The sequence below is a fragment of the Oncorhynchus tshawytscha genome, linkage group LG05 (genome assembly GCF_018296145.1).
Source record: "Oncorhynchus tshawytscha isolate Ot180627B linkage group LG05, Otsh_v2.0, whole genome shotgun sequence".
Lineage (NCBI taxonomy): Eukaryota > Metazoa > Chordata > Actinopteri > Salmoniformes > Salmonidae > Oncorhynchus > Oncorhynchus tshawytscha.
Window position 1 is genome coordinate 162,075 of NC_056433.1, and position 25,236 is coordinate 187,310.

The 25,236-nt window shown below is 43.7% G+C and overlaps 1 long non-coding RNA gene across 1 annotated transcript in view; it reads left to right on the forward strand.

Annotated features, from left to right (window-relative positions):
* Window positions 1-704: 704 nt before the first annotated feature.
* The window catches only part of LOC112235868, a 31,277-nt gene continuing 6,745 nt past the window's right edge, over window positions 705-25,236 (forward strand). Inside the window, exon 1 of the long non-coding RNA XR_002951131.2 lies at window positions 705-1,037. This is a non-coding gene — a long non-coding RNA (uncharacterized LOC112235868). The remainder of the gene's footprint in view (window positions 1,038-25,236) is intronic.

Here is a 25,236-nt window from a genome sequence, read left to right on the forward strand (position 1 = left end):
CTCCTAACCCTAAAACTAACCCTAGCTCCTAATCCTGACCCTAAAACTAACCTTAGGTATTAACCCTAAAACTAACCCTAGCTCCTAACCCTAAAACTAACCCTAACTCCCAACCCTGACCCTAAAACTAACCCTAGTTCCTAACCCTAAACCTAATTCAAACCCTAACACTAATTCTAACCTTGACACTTAGAAATAGCATTTGACCCTGTTGGGACTAACAAAATGTAGTCAGTTGGTCAAATTTTTGTTTTCATACTATTCTTGTGGGAACTTGTGGTCCCCACAAGTACAGTTAAAAACGTCCACACACACACACAGAGACGCACACAGTTTAGGTGAGTGGTATGGCAGTATAATATGGTATTGTTCAGGACTTTGGAACATTGGATTATGTTTGAAGTCGTGATCCGTCCTGCCGACTCACCTGCTAGATCAATACGCCTGCTTCAAAGCTTCAGGCTTCACAGGGAAACACACTCTTATTAATTTATAGAAACTTCTAGAAAGTTATCTTCTGAAGGGAAAAACTTCCAACTGTAGCGGAGAGAGAGAATTATTAATAAAACACCTAGAGAGAGAGAAGAGAGAGGGAGAGAGGGAGAGAGGGCGGGGAGGAAGAGAGGGAGGGGGAGGGGAGAGATGGAGGGAGAGAGGGAGTGGAGGGAGGTGGGGCAAGGAGAGAAAGAGAGAGAGAGCGGTGGGGCAGGAACGAGAGATGAGGGGGTCGGGAAGGAGAGAAATATAGAGCAAGAAAGAGAGGTCATGAGCCCATGGGCCCCTGAGTTCTTCAAAAATTAAATTTTGAATTAAAGTTATAAACTTGGATTTTGTCACAAGGATTTATACAGGATACTAACCTCCACATCAAAACCTTCAATCCAAATCGAAATTCCATACGTAAAACCTTGATTTTGGACAAAATTAACTGAATGGATTATTACTAAAAAAGACTATCAAGAAAAAAACTTCCAACAAACCAAAATCTGCAGAAGAAACACAGTGGAACCTGGAAATACCATCCAACACAAAACTGAGTGAGTAATGTTCAGTCTGAAACTACAGTGCCTCCGGAAAGTATTCCAACCCCTTGATTTTTTCCACATTTTGTTAGGTTACAGCCTTATTCTAAAATGTATTAAATTATTTTTCCCCCTGTCATCAATCTACCCACATTACCCCATAATGACAAAGAAAAAAACAGTTTTTATACATTTTTTGCTAATTTATAAAAAAAAACACAAAATTTAAATGACATTTTCATAAGTATTCAGACCCTGTACTCAGTGCTTAGTTGAAGCACATTTGGCAGTGATTACAGCCTTAAGTATTCTTGGGTATAATGCTACAAGCTTGGCACACCTGTACTTGAGGAGTTTCTCCCATTCTTCCCTGCAAATCCTCTCAAGTTGTCAGGTTGGATGGGCAGCATTGTTGCAAAGAGACTTCTCCCGAAACCAATCCTGCATTGTCTTGGCTGTGTGTTTAGGGTCGTTGTCCTGCTGGAAGGTGAACCTTCGCCCCAGTCTGAGACACCAATTCTCCTTAGCCGGCCCATAAAAATGGAATGATCTACCGTATCAAAAGCTTTGGCCAAGTCAATAAAAATAGCAGCACAACATTGCTTAGAATAAAGGGCAATGATGACATCATTTAGGACCTTTAAGTTTGCAGTAACACATCCATAACCTGAGCGGAAACCAGATTGTGCAGTGTTTTCTTTTTATCTCTGTGCAGAGGATGGGGATTCAAATGCTTCTGCTGCTATTGTTAGGCTCAAGAGTTTTTACACAACTGACTTCACACTTCACTGCTAATTGAAGTTGCAGCCAGGTCTGTTCTGTCCTAGCGGCTTGGTAGCTTATTTACTTAGATTAATACAACAAAATGATGTACAGATTATTGTCTTTTCTTTTTTGGCTTCAAAAGTACAGTGCCTTCTGAAAAAATTCAGACCCCTTGACTTTTTCCACATTTTGTTACATTACAGCCTTATTCTAAAATTGATGAAAAAAAGACAAATCCTCAGCGATCTACACAGAGTCCCCCATAATGAGAAAGCGAAAAAAGGTAGACATTTTTGCAAATGTATTAAAAATTAAAAACAGGGGGCCTCCCGGGTGGAGCAGTGGTTAAGGGCGCTGTACTGCAGCGCCAGCTATGCCACCAGAGACTCTGGGTTTGCATCCAATCGGCCATGACCGGGAGGTCCGTGGGGCGACGCACAATTGGCCCAGCGTCGTCCAGGTTAGGGAGAGCTTGGCCAGTAGGGATATCCTTGTCTCATCGCGCACCAGCGACTCCTGTGGCGGGCCGGGCGCAGTGCATGCTAACCAAGGTTGCCAGGAGCACTGTGTTTCCTCCGACACATTGGTGCGGCTGGCTTCCGGGTTGGATGCGCGCTGTGTTAAGAAGCATTGCGGCTTGGTTGGGTTGTGTATCGGAGGACGCATGACTTTCAACCTTCTTCTCTCCCGAGCACGTACGGGAGTTGTAGCGATGAGATAAGATAGTATCTACTAAAACAATTGGGTACGCTGAAATTGGGGAGAAAAAGGGGTAAAATAAAAAATGTAATATATAATAATAATATTAAAAACAGATACCTTAATTGCCTAAGTATTCAGACCCTTTGCTATGATACTTGAAATAGAGCTCAGCTGCTTTCTGTTTCCATTGATCATCCTTGAGATGTTTCTACAACTTGATTGGAGTCAACTTGTTGTAAATTCAATTGATTGGACATGATTTGGAAAGGCACACATCTGTCTATATGAGGTCCCACAGTTGACAGTGAATGTCAGAGCAAAAACCAAGCCATGAGGTCAAAGGAATAGTCTGTAGAACTCCTAGACCAGTTTGTGTCGAGGCACAGATTTGGGGAAGGGTACCAAAACATTTCTGGAGCATTGAAGGTCCCCAAGGACACAGTGGCCTCCATCAGTCTTAAATTGTAGAAGTTTGGAACCACCAAGACCACCAAGCAATTGGGGGAGAAGGGCCTTGGTCAGGGAGGTGACCAAGAACCCGATGGTCACTCTGACAGAGCTCCAGAGTTCCTATGTGGAGGTGGGAGAAATTTCCAGAATGACAAGCATCTCTACAGCACTCCACCATTCAGTCCTTTATGGTAGTGGCCAGACTGCTGTGTCGTAAATTTACATCAACGACACAGCACAGGCAGTAGGAAGCTCTCTCATCCATTTATATGCAGATGATAGTCTTATACTCAGCTGGCCCCTTAAATCTAGGTTTCCTCTATCGTAATCGCTCCTCGTTCACCCCAGCTGCCAAACTAATCCTTTTAAATGTGTTATTTATTTCACCTTTCTTTAAACCAGGTAGGCTAGTTGAGATCAAGTCCTCTTTTACAACTGCGACCTGGCCAAGATAAAGCAAAGCAGTGTGACACAGACAACACCACAGAGTTACACATGGAATAACATGGAATAAACAGTAAACAAGCCAATATTTAAACACAATAAACAAGTCAATGACGCAGTAGAAAAAAAAGTGTATGTACAGTGTGTGCAAAAGGCATGAGGAGGTAGGCAATAAATAGGCCATAGTAGAGAAGAATTACAATTTAGCATATTAACACTGGAGTGATAAATGAGCAGATGATGATGTGCAAGTAGAGATACTGGTGTGCAAAAAAAAGCAGAGAAGTAAATAAAAGTAAATTAAAAAAATATGGGGATGAGGTAGGTAGATTGGGTGGGCTATTTACAGATGGACTATGTACAGCTGCAGAGATCGGTTAGCTGCTCAGATAGCTGATGTTTAAAGTTGGGAAATATAAGTCTCCAGCTTCAGCGATTTTTGCAATTCGTTCCAGTCACTGGCAGCAGAGAACTGGAAGGAAAGGTGGCCAAATGAGGTGTAGGCTTCGGGGATGATCAGTGAGATATACCTGCTGGAACGTGTGCTATGGGTGGGTTTTGTTATCGGGACCAGTGAACTGAGATAAGGTGGAGCTTTATCTAGCATAGACTTATAGATGACCTAGAGCCAGTGGCTCTGGCGACGAATATGTAGCGAGGCCAGCTGACTAGAGCATACAGGTCGCAGTGGTGGGTGGTATAAGGTGATTTGGTAACAAAACGGATCGGCACTGTTATAGACTGCATCCAGTTTGCTGAATAGAGTATTGGAAGCTATTTTGTAGATGACCTCGAAGTCGAGGATCGGTAGCATAGTCCGTTTTACTAGGGTAAGTTTGGCAGTGTGAGTGAAGGAGGTTTTGTTGCGAAATAGAAAGTTGATTCTAGATTTGATTTTGGATTGGAGATGTTTAATATGAGTCTGGAAGGAGAGTTTACAGTCTAGCCAGACACCTAGGTATTTATAGTTGTCCACATATTCTAGGTCAGAACCACCCAGGGTGGTGTAGGTGTCCTGGAGGGCAGGTAGTTTGCCCCCGGTGATGCACTGTGCAGACCTCACCACCTTCTGGAGAGCTCTGCGGTTATGGGCGGTGCAGTTGCCATACCAGGCGGTGATGCAGCCTGACAGGATGCTCTCAATTGCGCATCTGTAAAGGTTTGTGAGGATTTTAGGTGACAAGACAAATTTCTTCAGCCTCCTGAGGTTGAGGAGGCGCTGTTGTGCCTTCTTCACCACACTGTCTGTGTGGATGGACCATTTCAGTTTGTCAGTAATGTGTACACCGAGGAACTTAAAACTTTCCACCTTCTCCACTGCTGTCCTGTCCCTATTCTGTTTCCTGAAGTCCACGATCATCTCCTTTGTTTTATTGACGTTGAATGAGAGGATGTTTTTCTGACACCACACATTTTGAATACCCTCACCTCCTCCCTATAGGCTGTCTCATAATTTTCGGTAATCAAGCATACTACTGTTGCGTTGTCTGCAAACTTGATGATTGAGTTGGAGACGTGCATGGCCACACAGTCATGGGTGAACAGTGAGTACAGGAGGGGGCTGAGCACGCACCCTTGTGGGGCCGCAGTGTTGAGGATCAGCGGAGTGGAGATGTTGTTTCCTACCTTTACCATCTGGGGGCGGCTCGTCAGGAACTCCAGCATCCAGTTGCACAGGGCGGGGTTGACACCCAGGGAATCCAGCTTGATGATGAGCTTGGAGGGAACTATGGTGTTGAAGGCTGAGCTGTAGTCGATGAACAGCATTCTTACATAGGTATTCCTCTGGGAATGTCTTTATGTGGTGTTGTGGTGTCTCTCTGGTCGTGATGTGTGTTTTGTCCTATATGTATATGTTATTTATTTTTAATCCCAGCCCCCGTCCCCGCAGGAGGCCATTTTCCTTTTGGTAGGCTGTCAATGTAAATAAGAATTTGTTCTTAACTGACTTGCCTAGTTAAATAAAGGTTAAATAAAAATAAAAACAACCTCTGTCAACGTGTACAAGTATGGGACAGTAATGGTGCAGGGCATCTTTAAGCAGTTCCAGCAGTACTTTTACAGAATCAAAGGAAAAGCTCTCTCTCTCTCTGTGACGACTCCCCCATCCTGAGTGAGTCTGATCACACCTCTTCAGTCTGTCCTGCAGACAAGGTCAGTGTCCTGCAGACACCCAGGTCCCACAACTGCACTGCTCCTCCATTACTGAGAGGGATACATTCACAGAGCTGGAGAGAGACATGGTGGAGCTCAGAGAGCTGGAGAGAGACATGGTGGAGCTCAGAGAGCTGGGGAGAGACATGGTGGAGCTCAGAGAGCTGGAGAGAGACATGGTGGAGCTCAGAGAGCTAGTCCATACAATACAGAACAAACCTCAAAACAGACCAGCACAACAACACCCTACGAACAAGTCCCGAAGGGCTGAAGGTGGAGATGGACAGCTGTCTGAGAGAGCTGGCTAAACAACAGACTGAGGTGAGAGAACTGAAGGAGGAGGGAGAGGAACACTTGGCACAGCTAACAGCACTGAAGGAGAAGGTGTGAAAGTTGAGATGTGACAGAGAGCAGGACACTCCCCCAGAGAAGCCAGCAGAACAGCCCACGTCAGACCCAGACCAAAACCTCAACACCACAATGGGACAGACGACACAGGACCCACCAACCCAACAGACCCTACCTCCTCCTAACAGCCCCCCTGTCAGCTCCCCAGATATCCCTCCTGACAAACCCCACACATCCATTGAGGACACATAAAAGCCAGAGATTGTGCTCTTCATTGAATCAAATGGCAAATACATTCAGGAGAATATAAACTTTTCCCCAAACACAAAGTGGCTAAACTCTGGTGTCCAAACACTAGGCATGCCCCTGGAGCTGTTGTCAGAGGAAAGACTAGGATCCCCCAGTCACATCATAATTCACACGGGCACAAACGACCTGAGGGCCCAGCAGGAAAGGGTGGCCACAGCATGCAAGGGAGTGTTTGAAAGAGCTTCTTCCACTTTACACAATGCACACAAAGTTCTTCACACTGCTACCACGAAAAGACACCGTCCAGTGGGTGAATGCAAGCATTTCCCGTGACTGTGCCTCAAAACCGAACGTCTTCCAGGCCCACCACTCCACCCTGGATTCGAATAGCCTTCACAACCAGGTTCACCTCTACAAGGCAGAATTCCCAACTTTTGCCAGGACGTCACCCTCAACCTCAGCCCCAGCACTTGACACACGGGCAACAGAGCAAAGGACACCCCTCCCTGACCACGAGACTCCCTCTCAGACCTGCGAGACCCCCTCCTGAAGGACCTGCACCGAGAGAACCCACTCTAAGAGGACCCACACCCAGACCACAGCTTCACCAGCCACTCCCCACCCAGCTGAGACCACCCCAAACAAACCCTGGCCACACTCTAAATAGTCCCCCCCAGATCAGACCTATGCCCCTTCTATCCCCCATGCCCCATGCCCCTGCAGCAAAGACATCAACATCACAGCCGCACATAAGGCCGTGAGGAGAGCAACAGGCCCAACCCCCACTATTACACCCACCCAAGCCCCATCCTGTGACCTAAGAGGTATGTATCAGATGCTCAACATGCTCTGCGCACACCTACTGCAATGGTCCCGGCCTAAACCACACCAAAACAACACTAGACACTATGGAACACAAAGCCTTCACCATCTCATCTTGGAATATACAAGGACTGGTGTCATTTGTCTTTGGCTTAAAGAGCAGGAACCTCGATTGCATCAAATAAATCAGAAATACAGACATTGTCATCCTACAAGAAACATGTTATAGAGGAGACGGACCCACTGGTTGTGCTCTAGGTTACAGAGAGCTGCTAGTCCCATCCACCAACTACCAGGTGTGAAACAGGGAATAGACTCAGGGGGTATGCTAATTGGTATAGAGCAGATCTAACCCACTCTATTAACTTCTTAAGGTATGGGGGGCAGCATTTTCACTTTTGGATAAATAGCGTGCCCAATTTCAACTTCCTGCTACTCATGCCAAGAATATAAGAGTAGATATGGATAGATAACCCTCTGAAGTTTCTAAAACTGTTTGAATCATGTGAGTATAACATAACTTATGTAGCAGGCAAAACCCCGAGGACTAACCATTCAGATTTTTTTGAGGTCTCTGTCTGTTCAGTGAGTTCTCATTGGGAAACAATATTTCTTAGGCACTTGTTTGCAGTTCCTACCACTTCCACTGGATGTCACCAGTCTTTGGAATTTGGTTGAGGTTATTTCTTTGTGCAATGAAGAAGTATGGCCATCTAGGAACTGGGTAACACTGTTGAGAGTTGCGCAAGTCTTGAAATGTAGCGTTGGTTTGTTGTCTTCCTGTATTGAACACAGATAGACCCGTCTTCAATTTGATCGATTATTAACGTTTAAAAATACCTAAAGTTGAATTACAAAAGTAGTTTGAAATGTTTTGGCAAAGTTTACAGGTAACTTTTGAGATATTTTGTAGTGACGTTGCGCAAATTGGAAGCTGTTTTTTTCTGGATCAAACGGGCCAAATAAATGGACTTTTTGGATATATATGGGAGGAATTAATCGAACAAAAGGACCAATTGTGATGTTTATGGGACATATTGGAGTGCCAACAAAAGAAGCTCGTCAAAGGTAAGGCATGATTTATATTTTATTTCTACGTTTTGTGTAGCGCCTGCAGGTTTGAAATATGCTACTCTCTTTGTTTACTGTTGTGCTATCATCAGATAATAGCTTCTTATGCTTTTGCCAAAAAGCCTTTTTAAAATCTGATATGTTGGCTGGATCCCCCATGAGTGTAGCTTTAATTTTGTATCTTACATGTGTGATTTATTGAGGTTATTAATTTATTTATTTTTATTATTATTATGTTTTCTTCTTGGGCCTCTATAACTATATCTATTGTTTTTATTTTTGTTGTTGTTGTGTGATTTGGATTAATCCCCTCTACCACACGGAACCCCACTAATCTACTGACGGAACGCAAGAGGTGGCTAACAACAGACCTCCATCCTATGCTAGCTTGCTACCGATGGCCTGGCTAGCTGTCTAAATCGCCGTGACCCCCAACCAACCTCTCCACTCACTGGACCCTTTTGATCACTCGACTAAGCATGCCTCTCCTTAATGTCAATATGTCTTGTCCATTGCTGTTCTGGTTAGTGTTTATTGGCTTATTTCACTGTAGAGCCTCTAGTCCTGCTCACTATACCTTATCCAACCTATTAGTTCCACCACCCACACATGCAATGACACCTCCTGGTTTCAATGATGTTTCTAGAGCCAATATCTCTCTCTTCATCACTCAATACCTAGGTTTACCTCCACTGTATTCACATACTACCATACCTTTGTCTGTACATTATACCTTGATGCTATTTTACCGCCCCCAGAAACCTAATTTTACTCTATGTTCCAGACGTTCCAGACCAATTCTCATAGCTTTTAGCCGTACCCTTATTCTACTCCTCCTATGTTCCTCTGGCGATGTAGAGGTGAATCCAGGCCCTGCAGTGCCTAGCTCCACTCCTATTCCCCAGGCGCTCTCTTTTGACGACTTCTGTAACCGTAATAGCCTTGGTTTCATGCATGTTAACATTAGAAGCCTCCTCCCTAAGTTTGACCTATTCACTGCTTTAGCACACTCTGCCAACCCGGATGTTCTAGCTGTGTCTGAATCCTGGCTTAGGAAGACCACCAAAAATTCAGAAATTTTAATTCCAAACTACAACATTTTCAGACAAGATAGAACTGCCAAAGGGGGCGGTGTTGCAATCTACTGCAAAGATAGCCTGCAGAGTTCTGTCCTACTATCCAGGTCTGTACCCAAACAATTTGAACTTTTACTTTTAAAAATCCACCTCTCTAAAAACAAGTCTCTCACCGTTGCCGCCTGCTATAGACCACCCTCTGCCCCCAGCTGTGATCTGGACACCATATGTGAACTGATTGCCCCCCATCTATCTTCAGAGTTTGTGCTGCTAGGCGACCTAAACTGGAACATGCTTAATGCACCTACATGCACCCCAGCCATCCTACAATCTAAACTTGATGCCCTCAATCTCACACAAATTATCAATGAACCTACCAGGTACCTCCCCAAAGCCTTAAACGCGGGCACCCTCATAGATATCATCCTAACCAACTTCCCCTCTAAATACACCTCTGCTGTCTTCAACCAAGATCTCAGCGATCACTGCCTCATTGCCTGCATCTGTAATGGGTCAGCGGTCAAACGACCTCCACTCATCACTGTAAAACGCTCCCTGAAACACTTCTGCGAGCAGGCCTTTCTAATCGACCTGGCCGGGGTATCCTGGAAGGATATTGATCTCATCCCGTCAGTAGATGATGCCTGGATATTTTTTTTAAATGCCTTCCGAACCATCTTAAATAAACATGCCCCATTCAAGAAATTTAGAACCAGGAACAGATATAGCCCTTGGTTCTCCCCAGACCTGATTGCCCTGAACCAACACAAAAACATCCTATGGCGTTCTGCATTAGCATCGAACAGCCCCGTGATATGCAGCTGTTCAGGGAAGCTAGAAACCATTATACACAGGCAGTTAGAAAAGCCAAGGCTAGCTTTTTCAAGCAGAAATTTGCTTCCTGCAACACTAACTCAAAAAGTTCTGGGACACTGTAAAGTCCATGGAGAATAAGAACACCTCCTCCCAGCTGCCCACTGCACTGAAGATAGGAAACACTGTCACCACTGATAAATCCACCATAATTGAGAATTTCAATAAGCATTTTTCTACGGCTGGCCATGCTTTCCACCTGGCTACTCCTACCCCGGTCAACAGCAACTCGCCCAAGCCTTCCCCATTTCTCCTTCTCCCAAATCCATTCAGCTGATGTTCTGAAAGAGCTGCAAAATCTGGACCCCTACAAATCAGCCGGGCTAGACAATCTGGACCCTTTCTTTCTAAAATTATCTGCTGAAATTGTTGCCACCCCTATTACTAGCCTGTTCAACCTCTCTTTCGTGTCGTCTGAGATTCCCAAAGATTGGAAAGCAGCTGCGGTCATCCCCCTCTTCAAAGGGGGGGACACTCTTGACCCAAACTGCTACAGACCTATACCTATCCTACCGTGCCTTTCTAAGGTTTTCGAAAGCCAAGTCAACAAACAGATTACCGACCATTTCGAATCTCACCATACCTTCTCTGCTATGCAATCTGGTTTCAGAGCTGGTCATGGGTGCACCTCAGCCACGCTCAAGGTCCTAAACGATATCTTAACCGCCATCGATAAGAAACATTACTGTGCAGCCGTATTCATTGATCTGGCCAAGGCTTTCGACTCTGTCAATCACCACATCCTCATCGGCAGACTCGACAGCCTTGGTTTCTCAAATGATTACCTCGCCTGGTTCACCAACTACTTCTCTGATAGAGTTCAGTGTTTCAAATCGGAGGGTCTGCTGTCCGGACCTCTGGCAGTCTCTATGGGGGTGCCACAGGGTTCAATTCTTGGACCGACTCTCTTCTCTGTATACATCAATGAGGTCGCTCTTGCTGCTGGTGAGTCTCTGATCCACCTCTACGCAGACGACACCATTCTGTATACTTCCGGCCCTTCTTTGGACACTGTGTTAACAACCCTCCAGGCAAGCTTCAATGCCATACAACTCTCCTTCCGTGGCCTCCAATTGCTCTTAAATACAAGTAAAACTAAATGCATGCTCTTCAACCGATCGCTACCTGCACCTACCCGCCTGTCCAACATCACTACTCTGGACGGCTCTGACTTAGAATACGTGGACAACTACAAATACTTAGGTGTCTGGTTAGACTGTAAACTCTCCTTCCAGACCCATATCAAACATCTCCAATCCAAAGTTAAATCTAGAATTGGCTTCCTATTTCGCAACAAAGCATCCTTCACTCATGCTGCCAAACATACCCTTGTAAAACTGACCATCCTACCAATCCTCAACTTTGGCGATGTCATTTACAAAGTAGCCTCCAATACCCTACTCAACAAATTGGATGCAGTCTATCACAGTGCAATCCGTTTTGTCACCAAAGCCCCATATACTACCCACCATTGCGACCTGTACGCTCTCGTTGGCTGGCCCTCGCTTCATACTCGTCGCCAAACCCACTGGCTCCATGTCATCTACAAGACCCTGCTAGGTAAAGTCCCCCCTTATCTCAGCTCGCTGGACACCATAGCATCTCCCACCTGTAGCACACGCTCCAGCATGTATATCTCTCTAGTCACCCCCAAAACCAATTCTTTCTTTGGCCGCCTCTCCTTCCAGTTCTCTGCTGCCAATGACTGGAACGAACTACAAAAATCTCTGAAACTGGAAACACTTATCTCCCTCACTAGCTTTAATAACAGAACTTTTTTGGCAGGTGAAACCCCGAGGACAATCCATCCAGGATTGAGGTCATTGTACTTTTCAATGCTTTTCTATGGAAAAGTCTAATAATTAGGACCCAGATTGCAGTTCCTATGACTTCTACTAGATGTCAAAAGTCTTTAGAAATGGTTTCATGAAAAATGAAGAAGTATTCATATTCTGTTGAAGCATCCCTCAGAAGGACTCGAGTTCTTTTTCTCCGGTATTGAACGCAGTTTATTCCGACGTAAATTTGATTGATTATTTACATATTAGGGTACCTGAAGTTGGATTAGAAACGTTGTTTGAATTGTTCGGACAAAGTTTACATGTAACTTTTTAGATTCCTTTGTAGGCATGTTGGGCGAGTTGGAACAGGTGTGTTTCTGAATCAAACGCGCCAAATAAACAGACAGTTTTGTGATATAAACAGACTTTATTGAACAAAACGACCATTCATTGTGTAACTGGTACCCTTTGGATTGCAAAAAGATGAAGATCTTCAAAGGTAAGTGATTTATTTTATCGCTGTTTCTGACTTTCGTTATGCCTCTGCTTGGTTGGAAAATGTTTGTGGGGCGCTCCATTGAGTGCGCACTTGGTTATTTATCTCCGGGAATTAACATACTATTTTCTGTCTTAAATTGTATCGTTTATTTACATATTATGGTACCTGAGGATTGATTAGGAACGTTGTTTGACTTGTTTGGACAAAGTATATTGGTAACATTTGGGATTAATTTTGTATGCATTTTGAACAAGGGGAAACCAGTGGATTATTGAATGAAGTGCGGCAACTAAACTTACTTTTTGGGGATATAAAGAAGGACTTTATCGAACAAAATGACCATTCATTGTGTAACTGGGACCCTTTGGATTGCAAAAAGATGAAGATCTCCAAAGGTAAGTGATTTATTTTATCGCTATTTTCGAGTTTTGTGATACCTGTGCAGGTTATGAATTCATGTTAATGCAGGAAGTGGGTGAGGCACTGTCAGTGGCACTGTATTGTCCTCAAAGCGAGCAAAGATGTTGTTTAAGTTGTCTGGCAAGACGTTGATGTCCGCAACGGGGCTGGTTTTCTAATTGTCATCTGTGATTGACTGTAGACCCTGCCACATACGTCTCGTGTTTGACCCATTGAATTGCAACTCTACTTTGTCTCTATACTGATGCTTTGCTTGTTTGATTGCCCAGGAAGTGTAGTTCCTGCCTTGACAGGAACTATTTGAGATCCATAATAAATCCCAGGAAGAGTAGCTTCTGCCTACCATAAAGGGCTGATTGGTGAAGTACTGCAGAGATGGTTGTCCTTCTGGAAGCTTCTCCAATCTCCAGAGAGGAACTCTAGAGCTCTGTCACAGTGATCATCTCTCAGGATAAGACCCAGATAGTTCGAATCACAGATGTTTAATAAAACAACAAGGGGCAGGCAGAGGTCGGTAATCCAGGGCAGTGTCAGGTACAGAACGGCAGGCTCAGGGCAGGTGGAGTGGTCAATACTGGAAAAAACTAGAAAAACAGGAGCTACAGAGAAGCAGGAGTATGGGGGAAACACGCTGGTAGTCTTGACGAGACAAGATGAACTGACAGACAAACAGAGAACACAGGTATAAATGCACAGGGGATAATGGGGAAAATGGGTGACACCTGGAATGGGGTGGAGACAAGTACAATACCGGTGAAACAGATCAGGGTGTGACACCATTGGGTTCTTAGTCACCTCCCTGACCAAGACACTTCTCCCCCGATTGCTCCGTTTGGCTGGGCGGCCAGCTTTAGGAAGGGTCTTGGTGGATCCAAACTTCTTCCATTTAAGATTGATGGAGGCCACTGTTCTTAGGGACCTTCAGTGCTGCAGAAATGTGTTGATACCCTTCCCCAGATCTGTGCCTCGACACAATCCTGTCTCGGAGCACTACGGACTATTCCTTCGACCTCATGGCTTGGTTTTTGCTCAGACATGCACTGTCAACTGTGGGTCCTTAAATAAACAGGTGTGTGCCTTTCCAAATCATGTCCAATCAATTGAATTGACCACAGGTGGACTCCAATCAAGTGTTGGAAACATCTCAGGGATGATCAATGGAAACAGGATGATACATTTCGATCTGAATACTTGTGTAAATAAGTTAAGTTGCTTTGTTGTTATGGGGTATTTTGTGTAGATTGCTGAGGATTTTTTTTGTTATCAATTTTATAATAAAGCTGTAAAGTAACAAAATGTGGAAAAACTGAAGGGGTCTGAATACTTTCTGAAGGCACTGTACAGTCCAGTATCCCTGCACATTGGAAATGTGGTATTAGAACTGACCCTGTATATAGTACGATTACCCATATACAATATCTACTTCCATTACTTCAGTATCCCTTCATATTGGAAATATGGTATTAGAACTGACCCATATATCTGTATATACAGTAGTATGCTATCCTAGTCCCTGTACATATCTGTATATAGTATGCTATACTAGTCCCTGTACATATCTCTGTGTATATAATGCTATACTAGTCCCTGTACATATCTGTATATAGTATTCTTCTTACGTTCTCGTAATACTTGTTATTTATTATTTCTCCTGTATTTTTGTTGTACCTCATCTAATTTTTTGTACTATATTGTTATTTATTACTTTATTGTTAGGTTTGGAGCTGGTAAGAAAGGCATTTCACTGTATTTGGTCATGTGACATTCAAACAAAAAACTAAAATCAGAAGAATTAGCAAACCACTCAAACCCTGCTCCTCCACCTCTATCAGAAGAATTAGTGACACTGTGCTTCAAGCTGCTGTAAACATTAACATTTATATCAATCACCAGAGATTAGGCTAGAAGCATGGCATTTACTTTACATAAGAAGCATCAGTGGAGTGCCTTGAAAAATTGAGGAGGATGGGAGACCCACGGTATAGGCGCAGAACGCATGGAGATGACAATGTGTGTTTCAAAAATAATCAAAGACTAATTATTTAATCCTAAAGCCTTTAATAAATACATTTATAGAACAATATTATGGGGAAGGGGAATGAGAGGGCTACTTACATAGTGTTGGGAAGAGATCACAGTTGTGATTGAATGAGGGTATGAGGCATGAGTTGAGGTGTTCAGAGGCTTGACTTCAGTGCAGGACAGGATTTGACTGCGAAGACAATAACACAACACACTACACAGTTAGACAAAAGGAGTAAAATCATTGATGTGTGATAATGTGATTGACTTTACATACAGTAATGAAAGAAAATTGATAGGGGTACTCACAGTGCTTGGAGAGGGAACATTCAATGTGCCAGTGGATGAGCGGGGACATCAGACATAGTGGCTTCAGTTCATGTCAGGAGAAAGTTGACAATGGTAGTGGAGTGGAGTAGTCATCACCTCTTAATCAGGGAACAGGAGGGGACTTAGCTGTAAATACAAATAGCAGATACATTCCATTACAGCTGTGTCATCGTAGGTTTGGACAACGAGTTTCTCTATGAACTTAAACTCAAACATGTAAGTTCATAAAGTCAAACACAGACTGCGCATCTCACCCACTTGACACAGTAGCCCAAGAAACGTTCCTGAATAAAGCCCTTATCATCCAAATACCTGACGATAACTGACAACTGCAAGCAGACTGGTGGCACCATTAGATCCCAGAGCGGTCAGACTGGTGGCACCATATGTCCTAGAGCGGTCAGGCTGGTGGCACCTTATGTCCTAGAGCGGTCAGACTGGTGGCACCATATGTCCTAGAGCAGTCATACTGGTGGCACCATATGTCCTAGAGCGGTCAGACTAGTGGCAACATAGATCCCAGAGAGGTCAGACTGGTGGCAACATAGATCCCAGAGTGGTCAGACTGGTGGCAACATAGATCCCAGAGTGGTCAGAGACGTGCGATTCTTTGTCTCCTCTTGTTCGGTATGCGCTCAGAGTAAGGCTCCTAGGCATTTGCCACGAGGGAAATTACAACCCCTCCCCGTTCCACAACGGCCATGGTCCCATCTATCGGTGGATTTTCTTACGGATCTTCCCCTGTCTCAGGGGAACACGGTCGTTGTGGTCGTTGTGGATCGGTTCTCTAAGTCCTGCCGTCTTATCCTGTTGCCGGGTCTCCCTACGGCCCTGCAGACTGTGGAGGCACTATTCACCCATGTCTTTCGGCACTACCAGGTGCCCGAGGACACAGTTTCTGATCGGGGTCCCCAGTTTACGTCCAGAGTATGGAAGGCACTTATGGAGCGGCTGGGGGTCTCGGTCAGCCTGACCTCTGGTTATCACCTGGAGAGTAATGGGCAGGTGGAGAGAGTGAACCAGGAAGTGGGTAGGTTTCTGCGGTCGTATTGCCAGGACCGGCCAGGGGAGTGGGCGAGATACATCCCCTGGGAAGAAATGGCCCAGAACTCACTAAGCCACTCCTCTACCAAAATGTCACCATTTGAGTGCGTGTTGGGGTACCAGCCGGTTCTGGCACCATGGCATCAGAGCCAGACCGAGGCTCCTGCGGTGGAGGAGTGGGTGCAGTGCTCTAAGGAGACCTGGAGAGCCATCCAGGAGTCATTTTATTTATTTATTTTACTAGGCAAGTCAGTTAAGAACAAATTCTCATTTTCAATGACGGCCTAGGAACAGTGGGTTAACGAACGACAGATTGACCAGCTCGGGGATTCGAACTTGCAACCTTTCGGTTACTAGTCCAACGCTCTAACCACTAGGCTACCCTGACGCTACATTGCGTCAGGCGAGTGGACGGCAGAAGAAGAGCGCTGACCATCACCGCAGTGAGGCCCACGTGTTTGCACCGGGGGACAGATGTGTCTGTCCATAAAACTTTTTTCCAATCTTCCTCTGTCCAGTGTCTGTGTTATTATGAAGATTAACTAGTCAGTGGCCACACCCACGTGAGCATAGACAATACGTTGGCGTCATGGAACCCCCCTTTTCTACTGAAATGTATAAAACCCACTCCTGATGAAATTCACACCAGACAATGCAAACCCGGGTGTAAGCTAAGGTTGCAAATGGTTGAATTTCTGGGACCAAAACATGCCGGGTGACAGTGGTGTGTGAAGTGATTAAACTACAATTCAACCAAAGGATAAGACTATACCACATGGAGCATTGGCTACACGACTGGAAATGGTTAAACTCTGAGACTATTGATCCCTACAGAATAAGAGCAAATCTTAGACATAAAATTACTAGTTTACAGCTGTAAGTTATGTAAACCTAGGATGAGAATACAGACAACCGCTGAAGCATCTATTCTATGAGAACATTTCTGAATGGTACTGTTACGTACGCCTTTTGGAGGAGGGAACGCAACACCCTGCTACATCTCAACACCCTGTGGAGTGAAAAAGTATGTGATCGTAGGTGCAAGGAAGGACGACAGAGGCAGAGCAAAATACCGTTTACAGGGAATTTATTATTCCTTAATACGGTAAGGTGGGGAAAAGGGGCCGGACAGAACCAAAGCAAAGGAAGTAAAAGTTAAAGAGTCCCCTCTCCTACCTTACCTGTCTTCCCACTACTTACCTAACCGTTAGCAGCACTTGGCGCGCTAACCAATATACAGGGGCTGGTCTGCCCAGGTCTTACCTAATGTGCATAGACAGATTAACTTCTTTGGGACTGGGGGGCAGTATTAAGTAGCTTGGACAAGGTGCCCAGAGTAAACTGCCTGCTACTCAGTCCTAAAAGATAGAATATGGATATCATTAGTGGATATTGATAGAAAAAACTCTGAAGTTTCTAAAACTGTTTGAATGATGTCTGTGAGTATAACAGAACTCATATGGCAGGCAAAAACCTGAGAAAAAATCCAACCAGGAAGTGGGAAATCTGAGGTTTGTAGTTTTTCAAGTCATTGCCTATCGAATATACATTGTCTATGGGGTCATATTGCACTTCCTAAGGCTTCCACTAGATGTCAACAGTCTGTAGAACCGTGTTGGAGGGGGGAATGGGAGCTGAATGAGTCAGAGGTCTGCCAGAGTGGCATGAGCTGATCACAAGCGCTCACGTGACAGTTAGCTTGCGTTCCATTGCAATTCTGAAGACAATTGAATTCTCCGGTTGAAACATTATTGAATATTTATGTTAAAAACATCCTAAAGATTGATTCTATACTTCGTTTGACATGTTTTTACGAACTGTAATATAACTTTTCGTCGGAACTTTCGCCTGGACATGCCCGCGCTTCGTGAGTTTGGATTTGTTTACCAAACGCTCTAACAAAAGGAGGTATTTGGACATAAATGATGGACTTTATCGAACATTTCAAACATTTGTGGAACTGGGATTCCTGGGAGTGCATTCTGATGAAGATCAAAGGTAAGTGCATATTTATAATGCTATTTCTGACTTCTGTTGACTCCACAAAATGGCGGATATCTGTATGGCTTGTTTTGTTGTCTGAGCGCTGTGCATTGTGTGCTTTTTCGGTAAAGCTTTTTTGAAATCTGACACAGCGGTTGCATTAAGGAGAAGTGGATCTAAAATTCAATGCATAACACTTGTATCTTTTCGCAATGTTTATTATGAGTATTTCTGTAAATTGATGTGGCTCTCTGCAAAATCACCGGATGTTTTGGAACTACTGAAGGTAACGCGCCAATGTAAACTGAGATTTTGGAATATAAATATGAACTTTATCAAACAAATCATACATGTATTGTGTAACATGAAGTCCTATGAGTGTCATCTGATGAAGATCATCAAAGGTTTGTGATTAATTTTATCTCTATTTGTACTTTTTGTGACTCCTCTCTTTGGCTGGAAAATGGTGTTTTTCTGTGACTAGGTACTGACCTAACAATCATTTGCTGTGCTTTCGTTGTAAAGCCTTTTTGAAATTGGATTTACAACAAGTTTATCTTTAAAATGGTGTAAAATACCTGTATGTTTGAGGAATTGTAATTATGGGATTTCTGTTGTTTTGAATTTAGCGCCCTGCAATTTCACTGGGACACTCGCGTCCCGAATATCCCAGAGATATATATCCCACCCCTTCCCAAGGAAGGGTTTCGCATCCTCCCATTACTTCTTCCCATGTCCAAAACTCCAAGGTGCAGCGTGATATGGTTTCCACATATTTATTTAGTAAAACGCACATAACAATTGTAAGGGATCTCGTCCTCCTCTTCTGAGGAGGAGAAGCGAGAAGGATCGGAGGACCAAAACGCAGCGTTGTAAGGGTCCATACTGTTTATTTAAAAATATTAAATGAATACTACGAAATACAAAACAATAAACGTGAAATTAATGAAACAGTCCCGTGTGGCGACAAACACTGACTTGGAAGACAAACAACCACAACCCAAAACTGAAACCCAGGCTACCTAAGTATTATTCTCAACCAGGGACAACAATTGACAGCTGACTTTGATTGAGAACCATACTAGGCCGAACTCAAAAACCAACATAGAAAAACAAACAGACTGCCCACCCCAACTCACGCCCTGACCATACTAAAACAAAGACAAAACAAAGGAACCAAGGTCAGAACGTGACAGTATCCCCCCAAAGGTGTGAACTCCGGCCGCAAAACCTAAACCTATAGGGGAGGGTCTGGGTGGGTGTCTGTCCGCGGTGACAGGCTCTGCTCACGGGAAGTGGACCCCACTCCAACTCCAACAGTCCTTCTCCTCCTCTCTATTCGCCTCTGTGGCCTCTTAAGAGCGACGACCCTCACCGCCGACGTCGGACTGGGGACCCTCGCCACGGGTCCCGAATGGACGGGAGATTCCGGCAGCGCCGGACGGATGGGAGATTCCGGCAGCGCCGGGCGGACGGGAGAATCCGGCAGCGCCAGACGGACGGGAGATTCCTGCAGCGCCGGACAGGCGGGAGACTCTGGCAGTGCCGGACAGGCGGGAGACTCCGGCAGCGCCGGATAGGCGGGAGACTCCGGCAGCTCCGGAGTGAAGGGCGATTCTGGCATCGCCGGCGTGACAGGCGGCTCTGGCAGCTCCTGGCTGACTGACGGCTCTGGCAGCTCCTGGCTGACTGACGGCTCAGGACAGACTGACGGCTCTGGCAGCTCAGGGACAGACTGGCGGCTCTGGCAGCTCAGGACAGACTGGCGGCTCTGGCAGCTCAGGACAGACAGGAGACTCTGGCAGCTCAGCCCAACATAGAAAAACAAACAGACTGCCCATCCCAACTCACGCCCTGACCATACTAAAACAAAGACAAAAACAAAGGAACTAAGGTCAGAACGTGACAACGATAAAGAAAGAACAAAACGTGAAGTCAATGAAATGCTAACAGGCAACAAAACATAAACAATATCCCACAAACACAGGTGGGTAAAATAACAACTGAAATATGATCACCAATTAGAGACAACGATTACCAGCTGCCTCTAATTGGGACTCATACAAAACACCAACATAGAAAAGAAACTAGAACACAACATAGAAATACTAGATCACCCCCTGTTACGGATACAGTTATCCTGTGTGTGTGTGTATCCTGTGTGTGTGTTTCTTTTCTCTCCTTCTCCCCTCACAGGTGAAAATCATCACTCCCCAATCAATCATCAATCAGAAGACACACCTCCTCCTATTTCCTACCCTATCACAGTTCCTTCCCCATGGTTTAAAAACCCCATCATTTGTTTGCTCTAGAGCTCAATCTCTCTGTAAATGCCATGTCTGTAGGTCTCTGTGTTTCACTCTCGCTTTGTGTCTTAACCTCTCTTTTGTTTGAGCACCTCCAAATCACTTTGTCATCTCCTGTGAGTATTGTTTTTTGGTTATGATGTTTGTGTTTGATTGCTGGTGGGAAAAGGGGAAACCAAGACAAGTCGCCCATGGGCGTACACTACCCGTAGGTGAAATACACTAGTTAGAACTGGGCGGACCACCCACTGTATTTTTGGTTAGTTTGTTAGCTGTTGTTAAAGTAGGCTAGTCTAGCTTAGGGGTGTTTTTGTATATTTATTGTTTCTTTCCTTGGGTCCAGCTCAGCCCCTTTTCCTGCTCCCCCCCCATTACCGTGTGTTTATAAATAAACCTGGAGTTTGACGGTAGATTTCTGTTGTCGTGGTTATTTCGTTCACAATTTTACTTTGTCACAATAATAATTTGCATGAGATATGTTACGGGTCTCATTACCATCCCCCCTAGACTGTCGGGCCAAAAGGGATTCGTAACACTCCCTATTCACGCCCTGACCTATTATACCATAGAGAAACAATGGCTCTCAATGTTCAGGGCGTGACAGGCATACACATTCCTCGGAAGGCGAGGCAACAAAATAATATCCACAAAACTTTTACTGACCTCCACAACAATCAACACATGACATAAAAATAAGCTTTTTTTCTGATGAAGGAACACCAGCTTTAATCAAGCTAGAGAAGGAGTTGGTAATGAAGAGACAGCTGTATCCCCTGACGAGAGGGAGGGGTCAGAGCTCCAATTAGCGATGGGGCTGACCAATCAGATGCTTCAGGAATCCAGGAAGCCATTTGCTGAAATACATACACATACAAACCCACTGCAACACAGAAACTGGAGAACGTAACAGGTACTCTGAAGTTACCACGAAATACTTTGATCTTCGGGGAAATGCAGCCAGAGAGACTCTGTGGACTCTCCCCGGCAGACGGACAGGATTCCAACAGAGAAGACAACAATGACAAATGGGCGTAAATATGAATTGCAATTTCTTTTCGAATGAGCGGTCGTTCATGTAAAGTATTAGCAATTTCTATGAGTGTAGTTTCCCGCTCTTGAACAGCACACCCCTTTTCTTTTGTCTACAAAGCCGTCATATCGGCTTTTCCTTCTAGTGAATTTTTCTTTGTATCGTTAGTAACCCAATGTATAATTAAGACAATTTGTATATAAATGATTCATAATTTATGCTAGGGTTTGTGCAGATAACCAATAATTTTACGATGTTCAGATGAGACTGATAGATAAAGAATAATGAATGATTGACTGCTACTGATATAAAAGATGTTCAGATCTTTAAGAGTGGATTTGGGAGATAGCCTCTCTATATCAAATGTATTTGGCTAAGGTGTATGTTAACTCAGTTTTTCACAATTTTTGACATTTAATCCTAGTATAAATTCCGTTTTAGGTCAGTTAGAATCACCACTTTATTTTAAGAATGTGAAATGTCAGAATAATAGTAGAGAATATGATTTATTTAAGCTTTTATTTCTTTCATCAAATTTCCAGTGGGTCAGAAGTTCACATTCACTCAATTAGTATTTGGTAGTATTGCCTTTAAATTGTTTAACTTCTTGGATATAGGGGGTGCTATTTTAATTTATGGATAAAAAAACATTCCCGTTTTAAACAAGATATTTTGTCACGAAAAGATGCTCGATTATGCATATAATTGACAGCTTTGGAAAGAAAACACTCTGACGTTTCCAAAACTGCAAAGATATTGTCTGTGAGTGCCACAGAACTAATGTACAGGCGAAACCAAAATGAAATTTCATACAGGAAGTGCCCCAGATTTTGAATGCGCTATGTTCCAATGTCTCCTTATATGGCTGTGTATGGGTCACGAATGAGCTTAGACTTTCTGTCGTTTCCCCAAGGTGTCGACAGCATTGTGACGTATTTGTAGGCAAATCATTGGAAGATTGACCTTAAGAGACTACATCTACCAGGTGGCCGCTTGGTGTCCTCCGTTGCAATTATTGCGTAATCTCCAGCTGCGTGTATTTTTTGTTTGCTTCGAGGAGAAACACAGCTGCCACGAATGATTTATCATCGAATAGATATGTGAAAAACACCTTGAGGCTTGATTCTAAACAACGTTTGCCATGTTTCTGTCGATATTATGGAGTTAATTTGGTAAAAAGTTTGGCGTTGTAGAGACTGCATTTTCAGATTTTTTTCTTAGCCAAACGTGATGAACAAAACGGAGCGATTTCTCCTACACAAGTAATCTTTTTGGAAAAACTGAACATTTGCTATCTAACATAAAACATCTGAAGTTCTTCAAAGGTAAATGATTTTATTTGAATGCTTTTCTTGTTTTTGTGAAAATGTTGCCTGCTGAATGCAAGGCTTAATGCTATGCTAGCTATCAATACTCTTACACAAATGCTTGTGTAGCTATGGTTGAAAAGCATATTTTGAAAATCTGAGATGACAGTGTTGTTAACAAAAGGCTAAGCTTGTGAGTGAATATATTTCTTTCATTTCATTTGCGATTTTCATGAATAGTTAACGTTGCGTTATGGTAATGAGCATGAGGCTATAATTACGCTCCCGGATACGGGATTGCTAGAGGTTAACTTGGGTCAAACCTTTCGGGGAGCCTTCCACAAGCTTCCCACAATAAGTTGGGTGAATTTTGGCCCATTCCTCCTGACAGGGCTGTGTAACGGAGTCATATTCGTAGGCCTCCTTGCTTGCACACGCTTTTTCAAATATTGGGTAAAAAGCTCCATGGTTAATGGTATCATCCATAAAGAGGGGCCATCGGTATAAAAGTACTTGTTCAACCTGTGAGCTGGAGGGATGGTCTAGCTCTGATATATGAGCTGTGTGGGGAGGCTGTCCATAGCCTGGTGGGGTTTGGCGGGGTAGGTTTGGTTAATTCCAACGACCAACACACAGTAATCTCAGAACTTCTCTAGGCAATATTTTTTGGAAAACATTTGTTTTTCACTGACTTTTGTCACTGACCCCTGCAACTGAACAAAGCATTTTGAGACTCCTGTTTCCACAAATTGAGGACAAAGACCAATCTAAGGCCCATCAAAAATTCTCTGTGCTACACCTAAACAATATCTCCCCTGTACCTCCAAGTTATGGATACCAAAAATCTTTGGTTAAATCACATTATCTGGTGTAACAATCTGTAGCTTAGAGAACTGGTGATCAGCAAATGACGGGAAAGATCATGATGAAATTGCCATTCAAAAAGAAACAAAGTAAAACGTACAGTACGATTAGTGTAGTGAAGTTCAGGGAATACTAAAGCTTCGGAAGGATTGTTGTCATGATCAAACTGCCACTCAGCTCTTCTGGAGTCTTCTGCTTGAAATCCATTTACAGGGATACAGTCCTGCTACAATGACACATGCAGGCAAAGGAATTATCTTTCTCTCCATCTGGAATCCACTCCAGGAAGAAGCCCTGGCACCACACGGTATTGTCTGACAAAAATATAATATATTATACACTATTGTACAGTTTAAACGACAGTTGTTTACATCTGTTTGGAATCCTATCTTTCATCATGCTTATAATTTTGTGAGATTGAAAGGCATCCACAGTCATAATCATAACTACTGTCAACCCAAGTCAATTATGTTACATAGTGAGCTAGTACCAGGCTAACTAGCTAGCCAACTCCAGTCGTGCTAACGTTTGCTGGTAAACCTAGCTTTAGGTGGCTCATTGTAACGTTGTAGCTTGCTGTTTAGTAGTCATATCTACGAATAAAAAGAGAAAGGGTTTTACAATTGAGATGGATATCCGATTGCAAAACCTCTTCTATTTTTAGTCATAGATGTGGCTACCTAAATTAGCAAACAGAACAATTATTGGATATCTCTCCATGCTAACAGTATGTTAGCCAAGAACACCCAATATGGGTTTCAGTAGATAAACTAAAGTTAGGTGGCTTGCAGGAATAATAACCTACTTAGCTAGCCCCCATATTTGTCAATGTAGCCTAGTGGTTAGAGCATTGGACTAGTAACCAAAAGGTTGTAAGTTCAAATCCCTGAGCTGACAAGGTACAAAATCTGTCGTTCTGCCCTTGAACAGGCAGTTAACCCACTGTTCCTAGGCCGTCATTGAAAATAAGAATTTGTTCTTAACTGACTTGCCTAGTAAAATAAAGGTGAAATAAATCTGTCATCTTGGTGCTGGCATCGGCTGTAGCAGAGCTTATAGCTAAATCCAACTCTTTGTTTCAAATCGTCTTTGCTATATTCCCGGGTGAAACATATATGGTTGAATGTCACCATGTCACTAATAGAACATCTAATAAAAATGCTCCATTGTTGAATTTGTATTGATAAAAGGAATCCCTTGAAGCCATTGTGGTCTATATTAGTTTTGTCCAATGGATTGTGTTGTTAGTGTCTGCTACCCTTTAAAAAAAAGCCCAGTTTAGGGGAAGGATGGGTGCCAGAGTACCAAGCACCACATAAGTTGCAGTCTCAGTAACTGAAAGGTTGCGGGATCGAATTCCCGAGCTGACAAGGTAAACATCTGTCATTCTGCCTGTGAGCAAGGCAGTTAAGCCACTATTCCCGGGCACCGAAGATGTGGATGTTGATTAGGGATTAGGGACTCTCTGATTCAGAGGAGTTGGGTTAAATGTGGAAGACACATTTCAGTTGAAGGCATTCAGTTGTACAAATGACTAGGTATCCCCCTTTCCATTTCAAAGACTGGAAATAGAGCTTTATAATGTGATCAGTATAATATAGAGCATTATAGTGTGATCAGTAGAACATAGAGCCTTATAGTGTGATCAGTAGAACATAGAGCCTTATAGTGTGA